General features: G+C 53.4%; 1 long non-coding RNA gene across 5 annotated transcripts in view; it reads left to right on the top strand.

Annotated features, from left to right (window-relative positions):
- Positions 1-244: 244 nt before the first annotated feature.
- LOC109764857 (uncharacterized) overlaps positions 245-15796 on the top strand; it is a 30210-nt gene continuing 14658 nt past the window's right edge. The window contains exons 1-5 of one of the 5 annotated variants that reach the window (XR_005769131.3): positions 245-571; positions 647-786; positions 2001-2049; positions 2662-2760; positions 8715-9358. This is a non-coding gene — a long non-coding RNA (uncharacterized lncRNA). Of the gene's footprint in view, positions 572-646; positions 787-2000; positions 2050-2661; positions 3049-3593; positions 3813-8714; positions 9359-15796 lie in introns of those variants that run through there. The other 4 variants (XR_005769130.3, XR_002233265.4, XR_006670624.2 and 1 more) reach the window with 4 other exon arrangements.

Genomic DNA, 15796 nt, shown 5'->3' with positions numbered 1-15796 from the left:
GACCATCTCCTCTTCGCCGCCCTCCTCTCCCCTCACGGATCATCGACGGTCGGTGCAAGAGGGTAGAAAAAATTAGAAGAAAAACAAAAGGGAAAACACAATTGTATGAGCTTCGTTTCTATTGGTGAAAACTTTGTGCCACGGATCGATGACGTGGCACATATCCATCCATCTATCCATCTAGCTATCCACCCCACGACCATCCATCCATCCATCTAGAGAAAAGGAGAAAAAAAGAAAAAGAAAAAAGAGCCCACCCAACCCCTACCTCGCTCTCTCCGCACGAACCTCTCTGTCTCTTGCGACTCCTCTCTCCCCCACGAGCCTCTCTCCCTCGCCGCCGCCACCACCCACGCCGCCCAGTTCCGGCGAGCTCCGGCGGCGCGCAGCACGCCCTCGAGCTCCCCTAGGTCCGCTCCACCTCCCCCTCCGTCCAGAATCGGTGCTCCCGCCCTCCACTGTCCCCGTGGCTAGCTAGGGTTTCGGCCGCCACCCCCAACATCGCCGGGATCAGCCACATCCGGCGACGGCGAGGCCAGAGCTCGACGAATCCGTTACCGGTGTGTCGCAGGTACGTCCTTCCCCTCTTTCCTCGCCCAGATCCACCCTCCCCACCTCACCTTCTCCTTTCCTTCCCTTGTTGCAGGTCACCTTGGCGCGGTCTGGACGACGACGACGGCAGGAGGGCGCCGTCCTTCCTACTGGCCCACCTAGCTGGCGGCCCTGTCCTGCTCGAGGAGGCGGGCTGTCTAGCTCAAGCACGGCCACGACGACCCACCTCGGCAGGTAGCACCTCCATCTCCTCCGCCTCCTTCCTCTGCTCACTACTGCTGCTGCTAAGTAGAGGAATATGTGATGCAAATCCTCTTGTGTGAAGGAATTCTAGAGGGATTTGTATGAACAAGTCCTTTATTTATTTATTTGTCTAGTTAGCACCAAACAGAGAGAGAAGATGAGTTTAGAATCCTGGTTCTTTAGTTAGATAGTACCAATAGGGATTGGTTAATTTTGCTGCTACAACTCGAACGGAGATGATGAGCGAGGTGGAGTAGAAGGTGATGAAAGTCGACGCAACGCTGAGCCAAACCCACTCCTTGCCGACGCAACCTAGCTGTGGTTCTCTTAAGTCACGAAGCTAGATATATCCTTCACCGGTAGCTAGTTTGATCTATCCTGATGGACAAGCTAACATACATAGCAGTAGTTGCTTTTTTATCATTCCCCCACCGGCCAGAGCACAACGTACACACAGAGAGAGAGCAAATCTCTAGTTAGCTTTTTTTAGTTTGTCCTCTAATTAGCAGAAACTACTCATTCTTACTCCCCGCAGGTGGCTGGCAGTATCTTCCTTGATCTATATTTTTTGGATGGTTAGTCAAAGAGCATGTGTTTAATAAATTAGAGGAAGTGCAGGTTACTTTGTTGTTTCCCCTAGATCTGTTCTCACGACCATGCATATGCATCACACTAATCTGCTTCTTCATAATTATTGAATCCAAGCATGTAAGTCGCTATAGCATTTGCACATCAATCCAGATATGTTTCATTACTCCAGTTTCTACCTTTAGTTTTATATATGGGCTAGCTACTACACAATTTAATTACTCTGCATATTCTGTATTACCTGAACATGGATAAATTGCATGTAAAATTTTGGTTCCCATAGATCTCTCGGTTGAGTCAAGGACTCTAGGTAGCAATTTTTTCTATCTCAATTTCATTTGCTATAGTCAGTTACTATTTCGCATTAATATGTTCAGATTCCCAGGTATGATTAATTGATCATATGTACCTTTGGATCTTCCAAAACAATCAACATTTTATCTGCGCTATTTTCTTTCACATTTGCCATTTTGTTCATATCTGTAGATCTATTTATATATATTCTTTTTTTGTTTCTGCCAACCCACATATGCATCAATTTGAATGAACTTAAATTTGATCCTTTATTTGGTATTACCTACATAAAATTGATTATCCATCTCTTCTTTGATGCACAGGTAGGTACCGCTGATGTACTGGAGCCTTGATCTTAATTTTTCTTCATTGGTAATAATATCATCTCTCAAGAAGTCCTTTACAGATATATGTAGTACAGCGGGTCATTATTTATTTGTTGCTGTGATGTCGAGCTCTGTTTTCTTTATTATGACAAGTTGCAAAATTAGTAGTGGGAAGTAAACTTTTGTTAACTTGTTGGCTGAACCAATGGAACTACTGTTATTTTTGATTTGTTGCTCAACTAGTGCTGCAATGATGGAACCGATGATTGTGCATGATGCATCCATCCATTCTATCGGAGTGGCTGTGTTTTTTTCTTCTTGTGCTAAGATTGATAGCATCACATATCCTATTATTTTGTTTCTCCAGTAGAGCCTTGTGAGTTGATGTGTCTGCCACCGTCCTCGAATGGTTGTGCAATAATAATGGTCCTAGCTAATTACTAGTATGTGCTGTTCCTAAAACAACTTGCTCCTCGATTAGCAACAACAACAACCATGCTTTGGTTCCCCAAAATTCAGATGGCACTTGCATCTCTACATACACACACATATGAATATGCACCTCGGTTTGGTTCAGTTTGCATGTTTACATTTGCTTTAACTTTGACTGAAACTATCTTGGTGGCACTTGCATCAATGGTGTGTTCTGCCCTTGTAGATGTCCTTGGAGAAGATGGCCATTGGAGTGTAGGGGAGGAACAACCTTGTCTTGCTCGAGGAGGAGGACCACCCGATCTCGACGACGGCACGGCAACAGGTAGCACTCGCCTCCCTCCCATGATGAAGGTCTGATCCGCCTGTTTAGATGGTCTGCTCTTGTCTTATGCATGTGAGGGGAGAAGAAAGCCATTGGACTGAATTATATTTGCATGTGAGGGGAGCGGTCCTTTTGGTAGATGCAGAGTATAGATTCACAAAATTCACCACATGAGCGTACTACCTATATCCAAATTCTGGATACCACTTGCATCTTTTGTATGTACACATGAAAAAGCATGACGGTTTGCTTCAGTTTGTATGTGTCCAATTTTTACTTTGACTGAAACTATCTATCTTGGTGGCACTTGCATCTCCTGTATATACATATGAATCAGCACCACACTTCTCTTCAGTTTGTATGTGTCAATATTTTTGGTTGAACTTTGACTGAAACCAACTGGATGGCACCTCAATCTGTACATGCACATGAATCAACACCACCTTCGTTTAGTTTTCTATGTGTCCATTTGTTTTTACCTTGACTAAAACCAACTCAATGACACTTGCATCTTCTGTATATACATATGAATTAGTAGCACCACACTCTGGTTCAGTTTATATGCATCAATTTTTTGGTTTTACTTTGACTGAAAATTTATATGAGTAAGTATCATCAGTCACAATCAGAGACCAATTTCTTTCTCTTTGGAGCTCAATTTCTTTCTCTTTGGAGCTTGCCTTGAACAACTCATGCTTGATAGATACAACCAAAACTGGAGCATCTTCATGAAAGGCAATAATTTTCTGCCTTTTTAGTTGGATGCCCCTGTTCTAGGCGGGTTTCTTTTGGTAAATTCAGTGTGTAGATTACATATTCATCCTCATATGTAGGATCTTCGGTTTGTTATACTGGCTGTATGCCACCTCCATCGTTGCAGCCTTGTCTCCCCCACCACCGCCCCTCGACCTCCTCTCATGCTGCCGTGGAGTCTTAGAATGGGAATGTTATGTACATAAAAAATATTCTATGGTCTGTGTTTGCAAATCCATGGTTGTTGAATCATGTCTGTATAAGCATTTGTAAATAGCTAGCCTTTTTGGCTAATCTTTTTTTTTTGGTTCTGGTGAGCAAGTATGCCGACGGCAATGCCGTAGGCATAGATGGCTCTCGTGATACCAGCAGCTGCCATGTGGCGTGTATGCCTACGGCAAAGCCGTCGGCATAGTTTTGCATCTATGCCTACGGCTAAGCCGTCGGCATAGCCCTGCACCAGGAGCTACTAGAGTGCGCCACGTGGCAGGGCTATGCCTACGGCATAGCTGTAGGCATAGGTTTGAAGCTATGCCTACGGCTAAGCCGTCGGCATATCCCTGCCACGTGGCGTCTCTTGTATGGGCAGCACTTGACGGCGGCAACGGCAATCACCGTTAGGCGCAGAGTGTTGCCGACGGCCAGGAACGTCGGCATAGATGTACGGATGCCGTCGGCATAGGCATCTATGCCGACGGCCTTCCTATGCCGACGGGGACCTGGGGTACGCCGACGCATATGTTGCCGACGGCCCTATGCTGACGAGGGCCGTCGGCATAGACTTATGCCGACGGGTATCAGGGCTATGCCGACGGCCTGGGCCGTCGGCATAGGGGCTCAGTGTGGTAGTGCGCCTTGCTGCGTCCGTCGGTCGCAAGGCACAGCGACGGGGGCTTGGCCGCCAGTGCACGCTCCGGGTACTACGGCTCCTGGGCCACGGAAGACGGGGCGAACATGCTGCCGAGGAAGCTCTGCGACGTGGCCGAGTTGCTGCTGGTGCTGGCGCGTGGAGGGGCGACGCAGCCGGCCGGGGACGCCCCCGTACCAACAAGTCTCCCTTAGACCATCTCCCCTAGAGCATCTCCAGCCGTTGTGCCCCTAGGAGGCGTTTTTTCGGCCTCCTGAGAGGCCCCGGCAAAATTTTTGGTACGGGGGCGTGCATTTTTCCAGTCATCCCCCTGATAAGTAGTCATTTTTCTTTTTTTTCTCCGATCATTGCAACAAACGCCTTCTGTGCATACCCAACACGCCGGACTCGAGCTCACCGGCGACGACCCCAGGCCACCCCGTCCTTCGGGACCAGCCCGGCCGCCCCACGCACCGCCTGGCCTCCCGCCCTGGCCGCCGCTCTCGTGGCCGGGGCGCCCGTGGCCTCCGCGCTCGGGGACGGGGCCGCAAGCTTCGCCGCCCGCGCCCGCCCACAGCGTCGCCGGAGGAGACGACGAGGAGGTCGAGGGCGTCCGCCGCCTCCCCGCACGGAGGAGAGAAGGAGAAGCATGCACCCTGCTGCCTGCCTCGCTGCCCGCCCTGCTGCGTCCGTCGGTCGCAAGGCACAACGACGGGGGCTTGGCCGCCAGTGCACGCTCCGGGTACTGCGGCGCCTGGGCCACGGAAGACGGCGCGAACATGCTACCGAGGAGGCTCTGCGACGTGGCCGAGTTGCTGCTGGTGCTGGCGCGCGGAGGGGCGACGTAGCCGGCCGGGGACGCACGCGGGAGCGATGGGACGGGCGCGGACGTGGAACCTGCTGACGCGCGTGGCCCTGGACGTGGAGTGGCGGTGCCAGAGCGAGGCCTCCGAGTCGGAGCTGTCACGGGAGGAGCGGCGCCGAGGCGAGGTCCGACGCGGTGCCCGTGGACGCCCGAGCAGTTCGCGCCAGCGGCTCGAGCCTGGCGAGGCGAGGGCGGCGGTGTTCCGTGGCCACGCAGAGGCGGGCACGGGCGAGCTCCGCCACGCACAGCCGGGCGCGTGCGCGGGCCGCCCCGGCCACGCAGAGGCGGGCGTGGGCGAGCTCCGCCCCGGCCACGCAGCGGCCTTGTACTCGTCCAGAGCGTGTGGCGGCAGCGGCGTCTTCCCCTCCCTCCCGAGTGCAGCGAGGCAGGCGGGGCCTTGGACGGCGAGTGCAGCGAGGTAGGCACGCGGCGAGGAGAGGAGCAAGGCGGCGAGGCAGGCGCGCGGCGAGGAGAAGAGCAAGGCGGCGAGGCAGGCGCGTGTGGAGGTGAGAAGGAAAAGAGAGAGTGCACGTGGGTGGGGCCCGGAGAAAAAGGGTGAAGAAAGGCTGACTGTGGGCCAAAAGACATGCAAAGCCTTCTCTCTCCTCCCCCAAGAGCCCCCGGTAGGCTGGGTTTCGCCTGCGCGCGCCGGCGCTAATTTTGGCTAAATCCGGCGAAAACTGAGCTCTTGGGGTCCCGTCTGGGAGAAAAATTAAGCGCCGGCGTCAAAAAAGTGCTCGTGGGGGGCATCCTGGGGGCCCGGCTGGAGATGCTCTTAGCCTCCACCAGCTTATGGCAAACGTTGCAAGTCCTCCCAATAAAAAGACGGACAATGACCAGCAACCAGTAGGTGAATTGACAGGTAGGCAAAACCGCGAGTCCTCTTAGATGTATACCCCGGAAAGCTAAAGGGGTAGAGCCAAGATTCTTCTTCTAAAGAAATAAGAAATCACAGCGGTATGACAAGTTTACATGTATTTGCCTGTGTTAGAATAAATCCGAGATGTATAGTCGATCATCCGAGAAAAGGCAATCACACGGGCACGAAACCAAGATTTGTTAACGAGGTTCACCGATATGGCTACGTCCCCAAGGACTGACTATGGGCGTTCCTCCCCATGACGCCACTACAATACCGCACCCAGTCACCCTGGACGCCGGCACGTGCCGCCGGCTTCCCCTGCGTTCCTGTGCTATTATGTTGGCATAGGTCACATCGTGTGCCTACCCCGCATTATATGAGAGGCCTAGGATACAAGTGTCCTACTTGACACAACTCCATATCCCGTCTAAACACAATACAACTCGGAGTCCAACTGTAAACGACCTTGTACACAATATTCGACACAACTCCAACAAACTCCACCTTGGCGAATATTCTTCACCACCTTGGATTCGTCCAAGTGTCAAACTTCCATGTAAATTGGACTTGATCTTATACCATGAGACCGCTGCTACTCCAAAGACTCCATGTGACTCCACGTGCAACTTGTAGTCCCTTCCTTTCTTGACCATAGTCAACACTCGAGCGAAATTAAGTTCATCTTCACTCTACTTTGTGCTCCCAACTTTCAGAGTATCCGTTCAGCATCATTACACACTGATCACTGACCTGCATGAAATTGAACAACTCACATATTGGGTGTCACACATAAGAGTACCTGAACTCAACATCACCACTCCTTTCTTGACAGCTCGTCTGAAACTTGAAGAAATTCCACCGTTACTTGTATTCATCCCGAGTTAAATTCGCAGTTGTCTCACCACATGTATGACCACCAGAGCCCTGGCCTGTCTCCATGTTCCGTGTTAACCGCACGCCTCGCCGTTATTACCGCGTCGAGCCTTCGCTGTCCCGGTTCGAGTTTCAAGGGTTGCGAACCCACACCACTCAACCCCCACTGCAGAGTATCACCGATCATCACTGACCGATGACGAGTTTCACGCTTCCATCGAACCACTAGGCTCTAGTCCGAACTACGTGTCACTCGCTTTTCCCCCCCGCTGAATAGGCACCGACTCTCTTTGCGCTTACGCCGTAGCCCCTCAATCAACACCGAGTGAAGTCTTCCAGACTCCAGCTCCACCTTCAACATGACTCTATGATAGATGATCAATCCACCCCTGTGCCCCGTCGACTCCAAGCTCTGTGAGTAAACCATCTTGAATCAACCAGCGCCATAGTCTAGTCCAAACCACATAAGCCATCGGGGCCGCGACACATCTTTCCACGCCCAGAAGTCGGTCACCATCAGCATCACGCTCCTATGTCATTGTCGCCGATCCCACCACTGTCTTCTGTACCAACCAACTCACGTCAATCCGTCAGACTGTTCAGTCCAACTCAGCCGAACATATCCGACTGCAACCATGTTTTTGCTGGAATTTAGTCTATTTTGGGACAGCCCAATAGCAATTTCAGAAATTCCTAATAAATCCTAGAGGCCCACTAAGCCCATTTGTGAAAGACAAGGGATGCTACTAAAGTTTAGTCCCACATTGCTAGTTTGGTGGGAGTTGGACCTCTTTATAAGGGACGTAGTTTCCCCACATGTATGAGCATGAGAACAAGAGGGACATTCACGCGCGCTCCTCCTCCGCCGCCCGCCTCGCCACGCCACGCCCCATCATGCCGCGCCGCGGGTTGCGGGAATGAGACGATGTCTAAATTTTTGCCACACACGACAGGTATACGAAAGGTCACTCGGGAAATGGAAAGTTTTGCTGCTGTGGATATTGAATACGAATGCTGCACCCTTCGCCTGTTCTCTGTTCGTGTCGTCTCCCTCTCTCTCTTCAGCTCCCGACGCAGCCTATTCGCCTCCTCTTGTGCTTATAAAAGAGAGGTCGTTCCTCCCAGAGGGACACACCAGAAGATCATCTCCCTCTCGCCACCGAGTTCCAATCTCTGAGCTGCTGCTACGATCTTCCCCATCCCGGCTTGCAGCGTGCACGGCAGGTCGGGACAGTAGGCCTCCGAAACCCCACCTCTTTGAGTCCTGTACGGGAGAAGGGTGATAAGGCTTTTGGAGAGCGCTTTGCGCGACTACTGGCCGGTTCATTACGGACGCTCCGCATACCGACGAGCACTTCCCCAATGATGACTTCTTACCCGACGTCGACAACCTCTTCGATGACATGGCTGGCAAGGATATCGACTCCAAGTCCAGTGCTTGTGCAGCAGCTGCTATCCCGTATGTGTTCTTGCTCTTTCTTTTAGAGGTTCTGCCACAGTTCCTTGTTCTGGTGTCTGCCCTAGATATGTTATGTTCTACTTCATATATGCAACTAGCTCTATCGTTAGCTCTAGATATGTTTGGTTACAGTTCATATTTGCAGATGCTACTTACCTTCTCACTGTCAGATTGCATGACTTGTTTCTCAGCTCTAGATATGTTTGGTTACAGTCATGTTTTATCTAGTATTCCTGTTAATAAAATCATATGGTAAATTGCTCATATTTCCAACAATCCAAAAACCTTATTATAGGCAATTTACCCCGAGTGGTTTTTCTGCTTCCATGAGACCTCCTATGTTTGAGGGTATCCACTATAAGAGGTGGCGCGTGAGAGCAGTCTTATGGTTTCAAACCATGAGTTGCTACGACACCACCCTTGGCAAACCTGAAGGAGACTGTGATGCTCAACAAGAACAAGCTTTTCAAAAAATGGATACCCTATTTAAGGCTGCTCTCTTGAGTGTTCTTGGGGAGAACATAGTTGATGCTTATGCATCAATTGACAATGGAAAAGATATGTGGGATGCACTCGGGGCCAAGTTTGGGGTCTCGGATGCCGGCACTGAGCTGTACATCATGGAGCTATTCTTGAAGGAAATATGCCCTAGAGGCAATAATAAAGTTGTTATTTATGATTCTTTGTATCATGATAAATGTTTATTATTCATGGTAGAATTGTATTAACCGGAAACTTAGTACATGTGTGAATACATAGTCAAAACAGAGTGTCCCTAGTATGCCTCTACTTGACTAGCTCGTTGATCAAAGATTGTTATGTTTCCTGACCATAGACATGTGTTGTCATTTGATGAACGGGGTCACATCATTAGAGAATGATGTGATGGACAAGACCCATCCGTTAGCTTAGCATAATGATCGATTAGTTTTATTGCTATTGCTTTCTTCATGACTTATACATGTTCCTCCGACTATGAGATTATGAAACTACCGAATACCGGAGGTACACTTTGTGTGCTATCAAACGTCACAACGTAACTGGGTGATTATAAAGATGCTCTACAGGTGTCTCCGAAGGTGTTTGTTGGGTTGGCATAGATCAAGATTAGGATTTGTCACTCCGTGTATCAGAGAGGTATCTCTGGGCCCTCTCGGTAATGCACATCACTCTAAGCCTTGCAAGCAATGTGACTAATGAGTTGGTTACGGGATGATGCATTACGGAACGAGTAAAGAGACTTGCCAGTAACGAGATTGAACTAGGTACCGATCGAATCTCGGGCAAGTAACATAACGATGACAAAGGGAACATCATATGTTGTTATGCGATTTGACTGATAAAGATCTTCGTATAATATGTAGGAGCCAATATGAGCATCCAGGTTCCGCTCTTGGTTATTGACCGGAGATGTGTCTCGGTCATGTCTACATAGTTCTCGAACCCGTAGGGTCCGCACGCTTAACGTTCGATGACGATTTGTATTATGAGTTATGTGTTTTGGTGACCGAAGTTTGTTCGGAGTCCCGGATGAGATCATAGACATGACGAGGAGTCTTGAAATGGTCTAGAGGTAAAGATTCATATATTGGAAGGTTGTATTCGGACATCGGAATGGTTTCGAGTGATTCGCGTATTTTATCGGAGTACCGAGGGGTTACCAGAACCCCCCGGGGGAAATCATGGGCCTCATGGGCCATGGGAGAGAAGAGGGGACAGCCCACAAAGGGGAGGCGCGCGCCCCCCCCCCAAGGGGAGTCCGAATAGGAAGGGGAGGGGACGCGGCCCCCCTTTCCCTCTTCCTCTCCTCTCCTCTCCTTCCCTCTTTCCCCCTCCGTTGGAAGGAAGGAGGGGGGGGGGGTCGAATCCTACTTGGACTAGGAGTCCAAGTAGGACTCCTCCCTTAGCGCGCCCTCCTTGGCCGCCGGCCTCCTCCTCCCCCTCCTTTATGTACGTGGCCAGGGGGCACCCCAAAGACACAACAATTGTTTCTTAGCCGTGTGCGGTGCCCCCCTCCACAGTTTACCACCTCGGTCATATTGTCGTAGTGCTTAGGCGAAGCCCTGCGCGGATCACATCACCAACACCGTTGCCACGCTGTCGTGCTGACGGAACTACCCCTCGACCCTCTACTGGATCAAGAGCTCGAGGGACGTCATCTTGCTGAACGTGTGCTGAACACGGAGGTGCCGTACGTTCGGTACATGGATCGGTTGGATCGTGAAGACATTCGACTACATCAACCGCGTTACTAAATGCTTCCGCTTTCGGTCTACGAGGGTACACGGACACACTCTTCCCTCTCGTTGCTATGCATCTACTAGATAGATCTTGCGTGATTGTTGGATTTTTTTGAATTACTACGTTCCCCAACTGTGGCATCCGAGCCAGGTCTATGCGTAGATGATATATGCACGAGTAGAACACAGTGAGTTGTGGGAGATAATAGTCATACTGCTTATCACCAATGTCTTACTTTGATTCGGTGGTATTGTGGGATGAAGCGGCCCGGACCGACATTACATGACCGCATTCATGAGACTGGTTCTACCGACGTGCTTCGCACACAGGTGGCTAGCGGGTGTCTGTTTCTCCAACTTTAGTTGAATCGAGTTTGACTACGGCCGTGTCGGTGTACAAAAGTAGGGGCCCTCTTTGTACCCCTGTACTTGTGCACGGGCAGTCAGAGCCATGCCTTTGGCCACACTTAGCAAGGCAGAGGAGGGAAGCAGAAGTACAAGACTACCAGAGCAGCGCTCCAACCAGGGGCGCAGAGAACGAGGCAACAAGATGGGCTTCCCCCGGCAAGACCTACACAGCCCCGGCAAGGGCCTTGCCGAGGCAGCTCACCTAACACCAGCATCGCAGCCACCCTTGTGCCTGAGAGTTCCGACACCATCGACAACGTTGGAATCAAGGCTCGGGAAGCGCCTGCATGATGGCATGCAGATCTTTGTGAAGACAAAGGGCCAATAAGGCCTAGATGAGAACCAGAAGACAAGACAACGGCGAGGCTCCTTGCCGAGGATGCCCACGAGGCCCCGACAAGGCTCCTGCCGAAGATACCCACGAGGCCCCGGCAAGGCTCTTGCTGGGGGCGCTCACAAGACCCCGGCAAGACCCTTGCCGGGAACATCCACAAGACCGCGGCAAGGCCTTGCCGCCCCGTCGCTGATCCAGCTCAGCGGCCGACCCACCAACTGAAGAAAGTACTCACGTGGCAGTACGTGGCTCCTAAACCAACTGGTCAAGCACCTACGTGGTGGCATGCGGATCTTCGTGAAGACCCTGCCACCACACCAGCTCAGCAGCCTGCCAGCCTACATGGTTCTGCATGCTTCGTTGGCCTGGACGCGTGTCGGAGCAAGGGGAAGCGGCGACGGACGGGACGGGCTTCGTTACCATCCCTGATAAAGCAAGAGGTCACCTAAGTAGTGCATTTAATGTGTTTTGTCCTTTAATGTCAGGCGATATACTTGACTACTGTACAACTTTCCACCTCCTGTGTGCCACTGTGGCAGCTCCTTTGACTATAAAAGGAGGCCCGCGGCGTACTGTGAGAGGATTCAGACTTTTTGGACTACGCACACACCATAGCTAGTTCAAGTACCCAAGAACACTCAAATATACACCAAAGCAGGACTAGGGTATTACACATCTTCGCGGCCCGAACCTGGGTAAAATCCCCTAGTGCTGATTACTAGACCCGCTCTTTTCACAACCCCGCGCCCACCAACCGCAGAAGGGATCCTCGTGATCCCATAGGTGTCGTTTCCGCCGATATCTTTGGCGCGCCGGGTAGGGGGCGCAGTTGTGAAAATCTGGTCTGGTCAGTATGATGGCTTGATCGTGGTCGTGATTCCAAGGAAGAAGATGACCGAATGAGCGGCATCATCTACAGACGCAACAACTGTCCGCGTGGTGACGGAAAAGCTAAGTCACATAAAACTTTGAGTAATTCCTTTATATATAAGGTTGTTCTCCTCGGAGATCTTGCTCTTTGTATGAGAAACCTGCACGCAATTGGGCCTTTCGCTATTGGCAACGCCCATGTTCTGTTTCGAGTCCACTCAACAGTTCGAGCGGCCGCGTCGAGAACGGCAGGGTGGCCTTCCCTCTATTGGCAACGCCTTTATTCTGTTTCGAGTCCGCTCAACAGTTCAAGCGGCCGCGCTAAGAGCGGTAAGGTGGTTTGCTTGGCAGCAAGCACACCCTGACAGGCTATTGAGGATCCGTCATCAAAAACGCCGTGGCTTGGGTTTACGCGCCGGCAAGCCTATCCAATCAAGCGTAGGGTGTACATACAAAGAGAGATCGAATGGGAAAATAACATGCATCGTTTTAAAAAGTACTTCAGAGTTATATTACATCAATTGTTGCTGCGGTTCTAACTAAAGATAAAAATTATCTTGGTCATGAACCCGCAACGGCGGTGGGAAATGAGGTGCCTAGTCCCGGCGCTGACCCTCTATCCTCCAAACTCCGTCGACGCGGCTGATGATGGGCTCGATACGCTCCTCGAGCACCGTGAGGTCCACACCCTCCGGCAAGCTCTCCAGCATGGAGTCGAAGTCGATGTTGGGGTTCCAGTACGCCACCTTGACGAGGACCTTGGTCAGGGCGCCCCGGCAAAGCTTCCGGGCCTCATTGGCCAGAGAGGTCGCTCGGTTGGCCCGAAGCCGCTCCAGGGCTCCGAGGACGCCCTCGAAGAATAGGGTTAGCCTGGCGTTGGGGCTCACGTTTGGCTCCTGGGACTACACGACATCCGGCAGGCCCATGGTGGCTAGCTACGCGGTGAGCCTCCCTGCGACGTTGATGATGCGGCTGATCTAGAGGTTCACGCCCTTCGCGTACTCCTCGTACTCGGCGGCGCCGTCCCTCCACAGCCATTTCTCCTCCTCCAGGTCCTTGGTCAGGGTCTCCTCCCGGGACCTGACCTCCGAAAGCGTCCCCTCCAGGCCATCCAGCTTCAACTTCAGATCCTTGACGGAGACATTGGCCTAGGCGAGTAGCTCGGCCTTGCCGAGGACTGCGGCCTGCGCGTCCGCCAAACCGCCGTTGGTCGTGTCCCTCTCCTCCGTCAACCCCAAGACATCCTTCTTTAGCTCCTCCCGTTCCAGCTCTAGCTCTTTCACTTTGTCGGCATGGACCAGGGCCTGGGCATTGAGTGCCTCCTTGTGCCTCTGGTCCAGCTCTTGGGTCCGCTGTGCGACGAGCTTCTCGACCTCCTCATCCTTGCCGTGGAGTATGAGGCAAGCGCCTCCTCATGAGCGGCAAGGTCCTCTTCCTGGGAGTTCAGCAGGGCATGGTGTTGTTGTCGAGCGGCCTCGTCTTTGGCGGCCTGCTCCCTCGCCAACTCCTGGGCCTTTTTAATATCGGCCTGCTTCAGGAGGAGTTCCTGTTTGCGCTCGGCCAGCTCGCCCTGGGCAGCCTTCAGTCCTTGGTGAGCCTCGCGGAACCAGGCCTGCGTCTGAGTGACGCGCTCCTCGAAATCCTCTTCTGCCTTGTCCACCGCTGCCATCTTGGATTTCACCTTATCAGAGCGGGCACGGTGGAGCGCCCGGAGCTTCTGGAAGTTGACGCTCATGGCCCGGAGGAGCTGCTCCTCTTGGGAGCCGCCACCGCCAGTACTCGGTTCGTCGACAACCTGGATCCCGGCGGCGGCGAGTGCCTCGCGTAAACCCCCCCCCCTTGGCCGGCGCCCTAGCGCTCGTCGTCCCTGGGAGGTGGATGAACAGGTCGTCGCCCACTTTCAAGTACCTGCCCGGGCCAGCGGCAGAAGGGAAGGGAGGTTGGTCATCAACCACCCCCTCTCCGACGGGTCACTTGTCGGCTTCTTCGGCAGCGGCCTTGCCGGCCCCCCCGGCAGGCCCCTTGGTGGCCTCCTCAGCGGCGGCCCTGGCGGCCTCCTCGGCGGCAATCTTGTCAGCCTCGGCCTCGGCGTGCTTGGCGACATCCTCGATGACGGCATCAATATCCTCCTGGTCCGTTGAAGGAGGGTCTGGATACCGAGGAGGAAAATGAGACAGGGCCGAAATCAAAGTTAAAGAAGAAGAAATAAGAAGTATAAAAGGCAGCCACGTACCCGTGCCGGGCTGAGAAGAAGTGGCGCCCTCCACGCCAACATTTGTTGCCGGGATGGAGCCGCCGGCGCCCAAGCTCGCCTCCTCCTCCTCCTCCTCCATGTGTGTGGGCTCGGCGGTGGATGCCCTTGCCGGGGACGCCCCTCTAGGCGGCGTGGATGGGGGCGGCGTATTGGGGGTGGCCCCCAGCGGCTCCTCCTGCTGCCGCTCTACTCCTGCAAAACTCGGCAAGGTCAGCGTCAAGGACCCACGCCCCGATGCCCATCGGTAAAGGAGTGAGTTATGAACTCACGCTGGGGGCTGAAGCGCGGGCTGCGTCGAGGGCTGCTGTCCGGGCTGCTCTCCACCAACACCGGCGTACGCGAAGTACCCGCCGGGGGCTTGTCGCCCGTCGAGACCTTGGCCCTCTTCGCCACCCTCTGGGCCAGCGTCTCCCTGTCCCTGCGAAGATGAAAACAAATCAAGAAAGGCGGCACAGGCTGAAGGATCAGCGGTGATGAAGGGCAAGATGCTTACTCGTCCTCCACCTCCTCTTCCATGGTCCTCCACCTCCTCTTCGGGCTGAAAGACCCAAGGTCAAAATCGGCCTCCGGGCCGACATCTGCGGGAGGAGGGGAAGGGGATGGGGTCCGGCGATGCTTGGACGAAGAAGAGGCGATCGCCGTCTTCTTCGCTACCGCGACCTTCACCGCCTTCTTCACTGCCGCGGCCTTCGTCGCCGCGGCCCTCGTCTGGCACACAGACTGCTCCTGGACCTGTTGCCGCTCCGTGGTCCTGCCGGGCCGGACCGGCTCGCCGGAGCTAGCCCGCCGAAGGACGCGCCTTTCCTCCATGGCCGGAGGGTCGTCGGCCTCGGACTCCTCCTCGGTCGACTCCTCGACCACGTCTTCAATGAGCTGGCGTCCTCAGCAGACTCAACCCACCCAACAGCCCCGGCACTGGCGCTGCTAGCCTCCCCAGCAGACTCCACCCATCCGGCAAGCTCCTTCTCCTCTACGGTCGTGTCGGCCTCATCCTCCACGGTGCCAGCGCTGCCAGCCTCCTTGGGGAGCGCCGCTTCAGCCGCCCTGGCGATGATGTAATCCAGCTCCTCCTTGGTGGTGTCCTGGATAAGCAGTGGCTCTTCACAGACATACCTCTCCGACAGGTTGTCGAAGAACTCCTGCACCCGCTCCGCTTCCGGCTCGGCCAAGCTTGGGTCGAGGCCGTGCGCATTGAAGTCAGGCATCATGGCAATGATGTCGTTCTGGCGAGAATTGTTGCTCAGCGGGACCACTCCCGCCGGCAACCCAAA

Source organism: Aegilops tauschii, chromosome 2, assembly GCF_002575655.3.
Source record: "Aegilops tauschii subsp. strangulata cultivar AL8/78 chromosome 2, Aet v6.0, whole genome shotgun sequence".
Classification (NCBI taxonomy): domain Eukaryota; kingdom Viridiplantae; phylum Streptophyta; class Magnoliopsida; order Poales; family Poaceae; genus Aegilops; species Aegilops tauschii.
This window is presented reverse-complemented; position numbering and strand designations above follow the sequence as displayed.